The sequence below is a fragment of the Crinia signifera genome, chromosome 1 (assembly GCF_055691185.1).
Source record: "Crinia signifera chromosome 1, ASM5569118v1, whole genome shotgun sequence".
Lineage (NCBI taxonomy): Eukaryota > Metazoa > Chordata > Amphibia > Anura > Myobatrachidae > Crinia > Crinia signifera.
In genome coordinates, this window is record NC_139217.1 from 392,671,985 (window position 1) to 392,686,983 (window position 14,999).

Below are 14,999 nucleotides of genomic sequence, written 5' to 3' on the forward strand. Positions count from 1 at the left end.
GCACATTTCTTCCCTTTTTGTTCGCGTGCATTCGGCGTGCTGTCCGAATGCACGCCTACCAATATATGTGTACTCCCCCGTGTCCGCCCATGTTTCCGCCCAGTTTAGCCCACTTTGAAACTACGCCCCTGTGTCATTCCGCATGACGCCCATAACACACCCCTATTGGCCGAATGTATGCGGTGCACAGTTCTGTACGGGATTAGTGAGAACAAGTACGGAGACCATGCGTGGCACATGCGCGTCGCGTTCTCCACGCATGCGCAGACGGCTAAAAAACGCCATCCGAAAGAATGCGGAAAAGTCCGCACCGATCAGAATAAGGCCCTAAGTTGGGCACTCTTCTGTTGTGGTACCTGCAGTCAGACCATGACAAGCTGTTGTGTGTGTTGAAGGGACAATTTGCAATTAATCACTGTAATTGACCAAGTAATTGTGGGCAAAGAGTCACAGGGGCATATGTCACTCCTGTACATTCAACACTAGGCAAAGAGTGTGTGGGTTGCACCCTGAAGGCAAGGGATTACTTGGACTGGGTATCAGTGAGAGGAGTGAAAGAAGTTGGGGTTTTGAATATGCTCCCTACACATGTGTGTTCTGCGTATATAACTGATTGGGATCTCATTGATGATGTTGAGGGCAAACAAACCCTTTTTTCTCCACAAGTCTCCCAGAAAGATCAGAGGAAATTGTGGACGTGCCCTATCTTGTTGCTGTGTAAGGCAGTGTATCACGGACTCCAACAGCCTGCAGCACCCATGGGCTCCACCATGATAGTCTATGAGTCAACACCCTTCTGCTACTGGGTATACCATCATTAGGTTAACAGCACTAAGGTTGCCATGCATTGGATTGACCACTGGAGGTCAACATGAGCCAAGATCAACACATGGGAAGGTTGACATGTCGCTTGGTCCACACAAGCATTAGGTCGACATGGGGAAGGTCGACAGTCAAAAGGTCACCATTGGGGTTTTTCACTTTTTTTGGAGCTGACATGTGCCGACAGGCGGAATTTAATGCCCTACCATCCACTAGGCCTTTGTGGGAGAATAAAATCGTGTGTCAAGCGTAGCAAGTCACCGTGCCCGAAGCGGTGTCCATGTCAAATTTGTGTAAAAAAAAGTGAAAAACCCCATGTCGATTTTTTGACTGTCGACCTACCCAAAGCTTGTGTCAGCCTAAGTCCATGTCAACCTAAGCCCATGTCGACCTTCCCATGTGTCAACATTGGCTCATTGTCGACCTTCAGTGGTCGACCCAATGCATGTCGACCTTAGTGCTGTCGACCCTGCTACTGCACGCCACAGTACAGCATGGAGCACACAATGTGAATGCATTGCAGGCATCAACAAGAGAGGACACATCTGAATATCAATGCTGTCATGGACAGTAATCATGTTCACGTTCCAGAGACTATTGGGAAAAACTGTATGTAAATGTATCGAACAAAGAAATGTCTAGAATGTCTTTACTTGCCAAACTGTCCACATTAACCCTTGAGACGATCGTTAGTGAATTGTCAGCAGCAAGAGTCACTGACACAGATTCCTCCCCTCTCTGTGTGCAGACCTAGCGCACACATATTCCCCCTCCCTCATATTAATACATATGTTAGTACATATGCAATTAGTATTGGTACAGTAAGTGACAGGATGTATCGTGCAATGTTGATACTGTACATCCCGCCCTAAGGCTTATCATAAAAGGTGAGCCTGTAAGCTGTATGTACTGTAGCTTACTTGAGGATGGATGAATACCAGGCCATTTTCAGATTAAGTAGCTGCTGTAAAGAATGGGAGATACCTCACTGACACTTGAGATAGGCCCTTATTCTGGTTCGTGCGGTACGGCCCGCGTGCGGCCGTACCGCCGATGTTTTCCGTCTGCACATGCGCAGAGGTCAATCTGCGCATGTGCAGGCGAATTCGCCGCACATAGCGTTAGTACGCCGCAAAGGGGGCGTATAGGGGCGTGAGGGGCTTCATGCCCTCATTTCCCTATGTATACGCCCCGCGTTTCATGGGCGTTCCCATGCAAACGCGGGGCGTACGCATGGTAATGAGGCCATGACGCAACTCATGGGGGCGGAAAGCTGACGTCGCCGGATGTCAGCTTTCAGCCCCCATACAAGCTACCACACGGACGATTGTCCGTGTGGTCTCAGCTTGCGGGAGCTGCCGCGGCGTGCGGACCTGCCTTCGATGGTCGACGACCATCGAAGGCAGGGGGCAGCTCCCACCATGGTGGAGGCGTACGCCTCCACCATTTTCATGCGGATCGGCAGCCGTCCGTGTACGGACGGCCGTGCCGATCCGTCTTGTAGGCGGGGATTCGTCTGGTGCGGTCGGAGCCGCATATGCGGCTCGACCGCACCAACCAGAATAAGGGCCTTAGTGAGGAGCGGTCAGAAGTGCAGCAGTATCAGCTAAGTGTGAGATTAATGCCCTACAAGCAGGGCTGCCAAGAGAAATCCTGGGCCCCGGTACAACAGCGTCACGGGGCCCCCCTGGAGTGGCGAGCAACAGAAAAGAGGTGTGGCCATTAAAGGATATAGGGGTGTGTACCACACCATATACCCTTTATGCAACACAATAGTAGACCCCTTATACTTGCCCCTTACACATTATGCTACACAGAATGAGCCAAAATTCAAATCGATTACTTGCCGCCTTGTTCGTATGCAGCAGTGTGGACAGAAGCGTGGGGTGGTGGATATGGGTTGCGCCCATGGGAGTAAGGGGTCGTGGTCACGGATGGGCAGATAGCGCCAGGGTCCCTGCGGACGATGGGAACTAGGTAATAGCTCCCATCCTCCGCAAGGACCCCACTGCTGTCTGCCCATCCGTCACAGGGACCCTCTGCCCCCCTGCGCTGCCCAGACCCCTATGCCATACAGCAGGGGTGGCCAGCCCACGGCTCCTCTCCCCAAGATCTGTGACTGGCACGATCATCCCCATTTGAAGCGCCGCCTCTGGAGTATAAGGATCCCAAGCTCACACACGCAGCAGGGAAAGCGGCAACAGTTCTGGCAAGAAGCAGCAGATGCCACTACTTGCAGTATTGCCGAGCTGAGCTGCCGGTATCTGCTGTGTCCCCCAAAGCTACAGATCCGGCGCCAAGAGCAGATGCATTGTGATGGCCAGCGATATGTGCGGCTGGAGGGAGAGGGGGGATTGTGTCCATTAAACCTCTTTAATGTCATGTGATCCTGGGCAGTATGGTCCCACCCAGATCGCATTCCATATATGATCCGTCATAAATGGGCCCCATGTAGCCTGTTCCCTTCACACACATTGGAGGTCATTCTGATTGACCACAAAGCTGCAAAATTTGCAGCTTTGCGGGTTATCTAAATACCTCCGATTTCACGCATGCGAACGGATGTTTTACATACAGTAATCATCGATTTGCAGCTTGTGTGCCGGGCAGTGCGGTCGCCGACCATCAAATGATTGCTCAAGCGCTCGCAGATCTAAGTCAGTCTCTGCTGTCTTAGATCTGTGGCGCTCCTGTACCAGAAGAGGGTGGGCAGCTGACATCCGGTGACATCAGCTGCCCTCCCCCGGCACCCACGTCATAGGAGTTCCCATCGGCGCAACCCATATCCACCACCCCACGCTTCCGTTCACACTGCTGCATGCGATCGGGGCGGCAAATAATCGGTTTGCCGCGCCCGCTCACACAAAGTGGCTGCACATGCACAACATCACTCCCCTGTGTGAACGTGCGGGGGGGCGAACCAACCTGAATGAGGGCCATAGCCTGTTACACACACACATAGCCTGTTACACAAACACACACATATATATATACATACAAAGCCTGTTACACACACACACACATATATACAAAGCCTGTTACACAAACATACATACATAGCCTGTTACACAAACACATATACATACATAGCCTGTTACACACACACATATAGCCTGTTACTTACACACACACACACACACACACACACACACATACATAGCCTGTTCCTTCACACATACAGAACATAGCCTGTAACACACACACACACACACACACACACACACACACATATATATATATATATACAAAGCCTGTTACACACACACACACACATATAGACATACATACATAGCCTGTTACACACACACACACACACACACACATATAGACATACATACATACATAGCCTGTTACACACACACACACACACAAAGCCTGTTACACACACATACCCTGTTACACACACACACACACACACATATACACAAAGCCTGTTACACACACACACACACACACACACACACATAGCCTGTTACACACACACACACAGCCTGTTACACACACACACATAGCCTGTTACACACACATATATACATACATACACAGTCTGTTACACACACACATGCTTTTTGTCTGTTCCCCCTGTCCATAGCCATGCATTGCGGGCGGCATTACCTTGTGAAACAGGAACTTGGAGCAGGAGCAGGACAGCCATCGCTGACCGGCAGGGGCTGGCTGGCAACTTTCAGCCTGGGGGACAGACACAAGCAAGTGGCCCAACTTTTCAAGGGGCATAGCCATGACAATAATGTTCAGGGAATGGCTTGTGTAATGTGGGTGTGGTTTAGGCACATGTGGGGTTTACCGGTATGCGCAAAAAGTTTGATATTCAGTTTTTTTTAAGCTCAGTTAAAATTAAAATCCATATTTTAAAAAAAAAAATTGTCAGCACTTGCTCTGACATCTCTGGCCACGCAATTATGCAATTAAAAGTTTCCGATTAGCTTAATTAGTCTCTTCCCATGCATTGCACACAGCTTCCATGTCCCGGGCACAGGACAGGTACTACCCCTAACAATTCACCCGCTCCCTACATACTACCACTAACCCCACTATACTACCACTAACCCCACATCCCTCACACACACTACCTAAACTACCCCTGACCTGCACGTACTTTCCACACACACACACAACACTAGCCCTAACCCTGCTTCCCACATACACTACCCCTAATCCATCACTTGCTCTTCTATACCACCCCTAACCCTGCATCTGTTCCCTGCATGCACTACCCACCCCCCCCGCTCCTTGCACCTGCTCCATTTACACACTACACCTAATCATGCACCTGCTCCCTGCACACACAACACCACCCCTAACCATGTTCCTGCTCTGTTCACACACTACGCTACCCCTAATCATGCACCTACTCACACTACACCACCCATAACCCTGCACCTGCTCCCCGCACACACTACCCCTAATCCTGTACCTGATCACACTACACTACCCCTACCCTGCACCCACTCCCGCAGAAATTACACCACCCCTAACCCTGCAGTTGCAGAAACACTACCCCTAACTACAAACTACACCACCACCACCCTGCACCCGCACACACCATTGGCAGGCAGGCTGCTTATAAAAAAAATAAAAAAATCCCTTACCCACAGGATTTAGGGGCGAGTTGCACTAAGCTTTAAAAGTGATAAAATGGAGAGTGATAAGCAACCAACCATTCGGCTCCCGTCTGACATTTTCCAACACAGTCTGTGACATGGCAGACAAGGGCTGATTGGCTGGCTGTTTAGCACTCTCTATTTTATCACTTTGAAAGCTTAGTGCTTCTGGCCCTATGTCTGCAAAAAAAAAAAATCATGCAACTAATTTTTCTTAATTGGAAAACATATGTAATGGGAAAAACAAAGATACCAACACATATAACTTGTATACAAACACACACAAAAAAAAAATATATATATATATATAGACTTTATTATGTAAACCGAGCCCCTGCCATTGATTGCTAAAGGAGTGGAGTAGTAGTCTGTCCTCACCTCTGCCCTCTCTCTCCTGCAGTCTGGACTCTGGGGGCTCCATAAGGTTTCTTTTAATGCTGCTCCTCTTTCAAGTGCAGTTAGCACTACGCAGTGCAGCAAACCCCGATAAGCTCCGCCCCTTTTCACTCTTTTGCCTCTGGAATTGCTGGGAGAGGAAACCTGGCTCTCCATTGGTCAAAGGCAGCCATCTTTTTGTAGCCAGCTACGGGGGCAGCCATTTTCTGTTAGCCCCGTGCTGCTACTACTACATAGGTGAGAATCGGCCGTGGCATGGGGAGCAGCAGGAGGCAGGACGGAGCATCATGACATGTACCTGCCTCTGGTAGTCAGGTGGGCGGCCCTGTAACACATAAATTATACTGGCCTGGGGGGCAGATGGCACCCTGCCCCCCGCCTAGCCCGCCTCGGGTTTAGGCACATTCGGGGGCGTGGCCTAATCGCGGACCCGTGGCCACGCCCCCTTTAAAAAATAATTTTTTTTTTTTTTTTTTTTGTGTGTCGGGACCCGGGCCCCCCTGGTAGGCCCGGGCCCAGGTAAAATGTACCCGCCCCCCCTGCCTCTCGGCGGCCCTGCCTACAAGAGCTGTTTTACAGAGAAGCCAGGGAAAAATACACATAATTATTCACCACATGGACACAGGTAAGCAGACCTCCCTCATACTGTTTTTTTTTTTTTTAAGTTCTAAAAATAAATTGACTGTACAGTCGTGCTGACCTCAAAGGAATGAGGTGGTACATGTTATGTGTAGACAAGACATTGTAAAATGATTCCACCCTTTGTGTGTCTTTGCCTATCCTAGGCACAGGATAGTTAAAATGCTACACTGACTTGCTCAGTCACACTGTGGGCCTTATTCTGGTTGGAGCGGCCGGGCCGTACGCGGACGTCCCGGGATTTTTTATGATCTGCGCATGCGTACATTTGCTAATGCGCAGGCGCGACCACTCACCAACGCTTACGGACGGGTCTCTACGTGCGAAAAAACCTGTACGCGAGTGTACGGGTATTGTGGGCGGCACAGGGGCGTAAAGAGGGGTGCGGCCGAAATAATGAGGGAAAATGGACGTAAATATGGGCGTACACGGGGGTGTGCACCAAAAATGAGCGGTGCTACTACCGCACGATCGACTAAAGCACCGTTCATTTCGGACACAAAACAGGCGGCCGCCAACCGCCATCTCAAATCACCCCTACAGATACCGCATGCCAGCGTGCGCCTGGGTTAGCTAATTTACGCGGATTACTACTCAAACACATACACCTGAATGTAATAAGCAATGCTGCAGTCTATTAAGTCAAAACCATGAATTCACTACCTGCAAGCCACACACAGCACTCTAACACATTGGAAGGTTATCTCCTATATATTTGGCTACATCTGTCACTCAAAGTGGGTGTCTGTGTCTATAACGCTCTGTTTCTGGACTTTCCTCTTAATGTGTGATTGCCTTCATCTGTGCTGAACACCTTTCTGAGAAATTAACCTGTTTAAAACAGGTGATGGCAATCATACATTAAGGGGAAGTCTAGAAACAGAGCATTGTGTCCCTCCTGGAGAGGGTCATGTTGGGAGGTATGTGACAGAGAACCAGCCCAGTGAGCCCACAGACAGTGCCAGACACCCACTGCCTTCCCATGTTGCCCAGCACTGCTACTCCACAGCCACCAGGTGAGCGCCCCCCTCCCGCGATTTGCGGCAAAACCTCCCCCCCGCGCGCCCCCCCTCCCGCGATTCGCGGCAAAAACACCCGTTCCCCGCGACCCCCCCCTACCGCGATTCGCAGCAAAAACACCCCCGCGACCCCCCCTCCCGCGATTCGCTGCAAAAAGAACCCCCCACGACCCCTCCCGCAATTCGCGGCATAACCACCACCCCGCGACCCCCCCCTCCCGCGAATCGCGGCAAACCCTCCCCCGTGACACCCCCCCCCCCCGATTCGCGGAAAAAACACCCCCCCGCGACCTCCCTCCCGCGATTCGCGGCAAAAAGAACCCCCCCGCGACCCCCCCTTGCACGATTGGCGGCACCCCCCCTGCGACCCCCCTCCCGCGATTCGCGGCACCCCCCCCCCCCCCCGCAATTCGCAGCAGCCCCAGGATTAAATGGCACATGCAAAACACTGACATGGCTATGGTCGACAATGAAAAAGGTTGACATGAGTTTTTGAAGATTTGTTTTTAATTTTTTCATATTCATTGTCATGTGTCGACATGGACACCAATGAAGTGGCACACTTATGTCAACATTTACATGTGTTGACCTTTCTGTGTTGATTTTTTCTTGTGGCGATTCGCGTCACACCCCCCGCAACCCCCCCTCCCGCGATTCGCGGCACCCCCCGTGACCCCCCACCTCCCGCAATTCGCGGCAACCCCCCACCGGAACCCCTGTGAACCCCGCCCTCCCGCGATTCGCGGCACCCACCCCCGCGACCCCCCCCTCCCGCAATTCGCGGCACCCCCCCGTGATTCGCGGCAGCTCCAGAATTAAATTGCACATGGAAAACACTGACATGGCTATGGTCGACAATGAAAAAGGTTGACATGAGTTTTTGAAGTTTTTTTGTCATTTTTTGAATATTTTCATATTCATTCTCATGTGTCGACATGGACACCAATGAAGTGCCACACTTATGTCAACATTTACATGTGTTGACCTTTCTGTGTTGATTTTTTTCTTGTGGCAATTCGCGTCACACCCCCCGCAACCCCCCCTCCGGCGATTCGCGGCACCCCGGCACCCCCCTGCGACCCCCCCCCTCCCGCAATTCGCGGCAACCCCCCACCGGAACCCCCATGAACCCCGCTCTCCCGCGATTCGCGGCACCCACCCCCCGCAACCCCCCCCCCTCCCGCAAATCGCGGCACCCCCCGCGATTCGCGGCAGCCCCAGGATTAAATGGCACATGCAAAACACTGGCACGGCTATGGTCGACAATGAAAAAGGTTGACATGAGTTTTTGAAGATTTATTTCATTTTTTGAATGTTTTCATATTCATTGTCATGTGTCAACATGGACACCAATGAAGTGGCACACTTATGTCAACATTTACATGTGTTGACCTTTCTGTGTTGATTTTTTCTTGTGGCGATTCGCGTCACACCCCCCCGCAACCCCCCCCCGCGATTCGCGGCACCCCCGTGACCCCCCACCTCCCGCAATTTGCGGCAACCCCCCACCGGAACCCCGCCCTCCCGCGATTCGCGGCACCCAACCCCGCGCCCCCCCCCCTCCCGCAATTCGCGGCACCCCCCGTGATTTGCGGCAGCTCCAGAATTAAATTGCACATGGAAAACACTGACATGGCTATGGTCGACAATGAAAAAGGTTGACATGAGTTTTTGAAGTTTTTTTTTTAATTTTTTGAATGTTTTCATATTCATTCTTATGTGTCGACATGGACACCAATGAAGTGCCACACTTATGTCAACATTTACATGTGTTGACCTTTCTGTGTTGATTTTTTCTTGTGGCGATTCGCGTCACACCCCCCCCCCCCCCACCCCCCCGCAACCCCCACTCCCGCGATTCACGGCACACACACCCCCCCCGCGATTCTCGGCACCCCACCCCGTGACCCCCCTCCCGTGATTCACGGCACACCCCCCGCGACCCCCCCTACCATGATTCGCCGCAACCCCCGCCCCCGTAACCCCCCTCCCGCGATTTGCGGCAACCCACCCCGCGACCCCCCTCCCGCGATTCTCTGCAATCCCTCCCCTCCCGCGATTCGCAGCATCCACCCCCCACAACCCCCCCCTCCTGCAATTCGCGGCACCCCCCGCGACCCCCCCTCCTGCAATTCGCGGCACCCTCCGCGACCCCCCCTCCCGCGATTCGCGGACACCTAAGTTGCAATACAGGGCATCTTTCATACAATTCTAACCATATTTCTCATATACAAACGTTCACAAATTAAGGGGGCGCAGCCCCTTATGACGGTGTGAAGAGCGCCCGTAGGGCGCGATGAATCACCTAGTCTTTCTATACTTCTCTACATTTAAAGGTTTGTTTAATTTAAGGTAAGAATCTTTGTAAGACCTGCTTATATATGCTAAGGTAGGTATTTGTTAAACAGGTCGACACATTCACTACGTGCTTTCATAGACTTTACACAGTAGCACACTCATACTACACAAGTCGACATGTGTCAACGTGTTCACTCTAATACAAACATAGGTTTTGTATTTATGATACAATAACATAAACCACATCTAACACCTACAAAGGATGTTTCAGCAATGTTTTAAGCCCATGGCCACTATTTTGCACATTAATTAATTCAATCAATTAATTAATTTTCATAATTATAGTTGAAAGGCAACATTTGCAGGTCCATATATATGAAGGGTATGTCAGCGTACACGGACGTACGCTCACTCTCACGAGCGGTGACATAAGCTGACTTTTCTATTGAAAACAATAGGGACCCGTCCGTGCAAGCTGGCGTACGCTCAGATAGCCGCAAGAAGTCGGTGGGAAGACGGCCGAGAGACGTCCGTAAACGGTGGTGTACGCTCAATTGTACGCCAGTTGTCGGAGTGTAAGGGCTGGTCCGTCCGCGTACGTTGCCGTACGCTCATTTGTACGCCACTCCCCTTCTACGTTGTTTCTGGCCGTACGTATGCGGCTGAGTTGTGGGTGGACTTAACCCCAACGGCCGCGTGCGGCTAGCGTACGTTAATAGCGAACGTACGCACGTTTGGCCGCTACGATCAGAATAAGGCCCTATATCACTAACTGGATCTCAAGAGTGGGTAGGGACAGATCCTACTGACATCTGTCTTCCCACAGACAGACTCTTTTTAGATAGTTCTTTATTAACCATTTTTTTAGAAGACAATTATTAACCTAACACAATATTGGTATATATATTTGTTTTTAATTGTCTTTGTATATACAATAAGCATTGTATATTTCTCATGTTAAAATTAATATAATATTATTGGCCTCTCTGATTCTTATTGGATCCATTTTGCCTGTAGATTCAGCCAATCTATACTACATATACTGAATGTGTTACAGGTTATTGTTTGCTTAATCATAATTTGGACTAAATTGCACTGTAGCTTTGATAATTTAAAAACATAGAATTTGACAGCAGATAACAACCACTTGGCCTATCTCGTCTGCCCCTTTTTTAAACATGTTACCTCAAACCATATTTGATCCTTATTTCTTTGTAAAGATATCAATATGCCTATCCCAAGCATTTTTAAATTGCTCTACTGTATTTGTCTCTACCCCCACTGATGGGAGGCTATTCCACTTATTCACTACTCTGTCTGTGAAGTAATTCTTCCTCACATTTCCCCTGAATCTTCCTCCCTCTAGTTTCAGTGCATGTCCTCGTGTTCTGTTGCTCCTCTTCCTGTGAAGAATGTCTCCCACCTGTACCTTGTTAAAACCCTTGATACATTTGAAAGTTTCTATCATGTCCCCCCTTTCCCTTCTTTGCTCTAAACTATACATATTAAGATATTTTAGTATTTCCTGGTAAGTTTTGTGAAGTTGGCCATGCACCATTTTTAGTTGTCCTTCTTGTACAGTCTCTAATGTACTTATATCCTTCTGGAGATATGGCCTCCAGAACTGTACACAAGACTCTATATGAGGTCGTACCAATGACCTATACTTCTTAGTGAGTTGCACTTGAAAGTGTTGCCATTATATATGGAAAATAAATAGTGAATGGGAGAGATACTGGTGAGTTCAATGATTTCTAACCAGGTGGCTGGTTTCTTTTTATATTTTTGTTAAATCTACTGTATGTCAGACTCAAGTCATGCAAGCTTAAGTGAGTGCTGAACCTGACACACTGATGGATGACAGAGACTGGATTATATTCAAATCGGATCCATAACAGATGTCCATTACTTTCAACTTGTTCTGACATGACTAAAATGTTTGAGGGTTGGTTGGAACTGAATCCTTAAGGTTTATACTTGGAACATGTGGAAGGACCAGAACATGAATGGCAAGTGTTAGGCCCATATTTGTCCTACTTTTAAAACGAGAAAAACAGTTAGAAATACATGCCAACTATTTGAATATAGTAAAATATTTAAAACAATTTAATTTACTTTAAAACAAAATAATAATACTAATAATAATAATAATAATTACACTGTTTAGATGAAAAAGTTATAGTTTAATTTTATTACAAAATAGTTGTAAAATTACATATGTATGCAATGATAGTTCATTATACACTTTCTGGTTATACAATATATTTGCTTAATGTTTTCAGACCTTTACGTAATCTGTCATACTTCATATTATTCAAATAATTTGTTAAGTAAGAAGATAAGGAAATCCATTCAATCATACTGTGGTGAAAGAGGACATAAAAAGTACTACAAAATGATAAAATTATGTTCTATTGAGTGATGGTAATTGTAGTCCTAAGTTCAGTTCTAAGTGTCACATAAATCAGTTTGAAGAATTGTAAACTCACCATCTAGAAGACAGTTAATTTGATAGACCATACAGACTGCTGTTCAGTACATAAAGAATCCAATTCCACAGAATCTTGACTTTATGGTTAGGAGAATCAATACTATGTTTTGCTATTAAACTGTGAACAGTGATTTAATTTTTTAGTTTATTTTTAATTAGTGGTTTTTTTTAAATTCCACCAATAGGATAAGGAATCAAACAGTTATATATATATATATATATATATATATATATATATATATATATATATCCACAGTGTAAAGTAGCACTCACAATATTCCTGGAGACGTTTGCTGGGGTGCCAGATAAGCCCAGGCTTCACAGAGGGGATCCTATGTGTGCCAATCCATATCCAAAGAGGGAAACAGTTTCCACAGAGCGCACTCACCAGACTTCAGAAAAATAGTTTAAAACTTCCAAATTTTTAATTCATCCTTTTAAAATTCAACATGGTAGTCGACGTTTCGGGCCATTGCACGACCCTTTTTCAAGACCTTACACCAGCCTGATCTCCTGCTGACAGCGATAACACTATCCCCCTGCGTCCAGCCTTAAATGCCACAAGATCCGCCCATTATGGTAAGTACCCAGCCTATCGGGGCAAGCGTTGCACAAGCAACCAGCTGTTAGATAATGTAACATACCTATCCTGATGTGGAGAATCCCGCCACTCGCTCGTGGTGTGGCGTGCGCTCCATATGCGCTCCTACATCCCCGCCGCTTCCGCACAGCGTGCGTTCCATAGAGGGGAAGTAGTCACTCAGACTTCCCTCAGAGCACCCAGTCATCTGACGCTCCGCCGGATGTGACGCTGCGTGCGTTCCATCCGCGGGTCTAATACATTGGGCTTACATATCCTGCGTTCCACCAAAGCGGAAGCAGGATTAGGGAGTGGATATTAGAGCAGACGTAATCATAATTCACTGGTCACATGCTATTCTATCGGATGTGACGCTATGTGCGTTCCACCAGACGGTCCAATATGTTATCACTTCTCTTCCTGCGTTCCACCAAGGCGGAAGCAGGTTATTAGGAAATATATATTGAATACTAAAGCGGGCTTAATTATTGTAGACAAAGAAGAGCCTTCAAGCAGGGGAAGCATGTCATCGCTGACTGTTACATCAAATTACACATGTAATATAAAAACAATTGAATAAAAATACACACATCCGTGGAGAGACCGAATCAATCAGTCAATCAGCCACAGGATATATGTATCGCTGTCCAGAGCCCATATTAACCCTTGTGTCACCTACCAAATAATATTTACAACAACTGAAGAGAACGAAGAAACTCAAAAAGAATCAAAAATCATAATAATGTTAAACCAAGCCATAAAACTCAAGAAAATGCTTCTATATCAAGGGCATATATCATCCATACAAATTTGCCCTATTCTTTAGTTGTCCAGAAAAATTGAAAAAGTATTCTTCTCATTAAGGCCTCTTGGTGAGATTGTGTCCAAATAGTGTATCCAATAGGCCTCTTTTTTGAGTAGAGACAGTCCACGATCACCACCCCTTGGATTGGGGGCTATCCAATCAATGATCATATACCGAAGATTGGAGACTTGGTGCCTCTCCTTTAGAAAATGGGCCGCTACAGGTTTGTCAGTCACACCAGTCGACAATGCTTCTCTTATTGTGTACCTGTGCTGGGCCATTCTTTCGCGTAGTGTCCTCACAGTTTTTCCGATATACATTAACCCACAAGGGCACATGAGAAAATATATTATGTGGTCCAAGAGACAGTGTAATTTGTGACGTAACTGAATCTTCTTTCCGCTATGCGGGTGACAGAAGTACTGACCCACAATCAACCCTTGGCATGTGGTACAGCCAAGACATTTTATGCAACCTTTTTTCTTAGATAACCACATGGTGTCAGCCGTCATAGTGTGTTTGGTACTAGTGCGGTATAGGGTATCCTTAAGGTTGCGTCCTCTGGTGATACTGATTAGAGGTTTAGTATGTTGTAGCTTTTTGAATGCTGGATCCGTTGCTACAAGGTGCCAGTTTTTCTTCAATGACTTCTGCGTGGTGTTAAGATTGGTGTCACAGTGTACGTTCAATACAATTCTGTCATCATTGGACTGGGGGGCTCTCCGTGCGATGCTCTGGTGAGTGGCTCTAGCTTTTATTAGGCTTTGTTGGACATCGTGTTTACTATAACCCCTCGTGACAAATCGGTCAACACAGTCCTGTATCTGAATCTCAGCACGCCCAGGGTCAGAGTTATTGCGCATAACCCTCAAGAGCTGGGATACCGGCAAGTTGGACTTCAGCTGAGGGGGATGGTGACTGGTAGCCCATAAAAGAGTATTCCGGTCTGTTTCCTTCCTATACAGGGTATACTGCAGACCTCTCTCATTGCGAAAGATTGTCACGTCCAGAAAATTTATTTGGATCGGATCGCACTCTGCTGTGAAGCGAACTGGGCTGTTGATGTTGTTAAGCGTCTCTACCATTTGATGGAACGTTTCTTTGGTGCCTTTCCATATCACAATTATGTCATCTATGTAACGCTTAAAATATATCAAACAATCATGATATGCTGGAATGATGTTAACCCGTTCATAGGCATCCATATACAGGTTGGCGTAGCTAGGGGCCACATTGGACCCCATAGCCGTGCCAGCCAACTGGATGTAATGCATGCCCTCATACATGAAATGATTTTCCCTGAGCACAATCTCAAGCATAGATATCA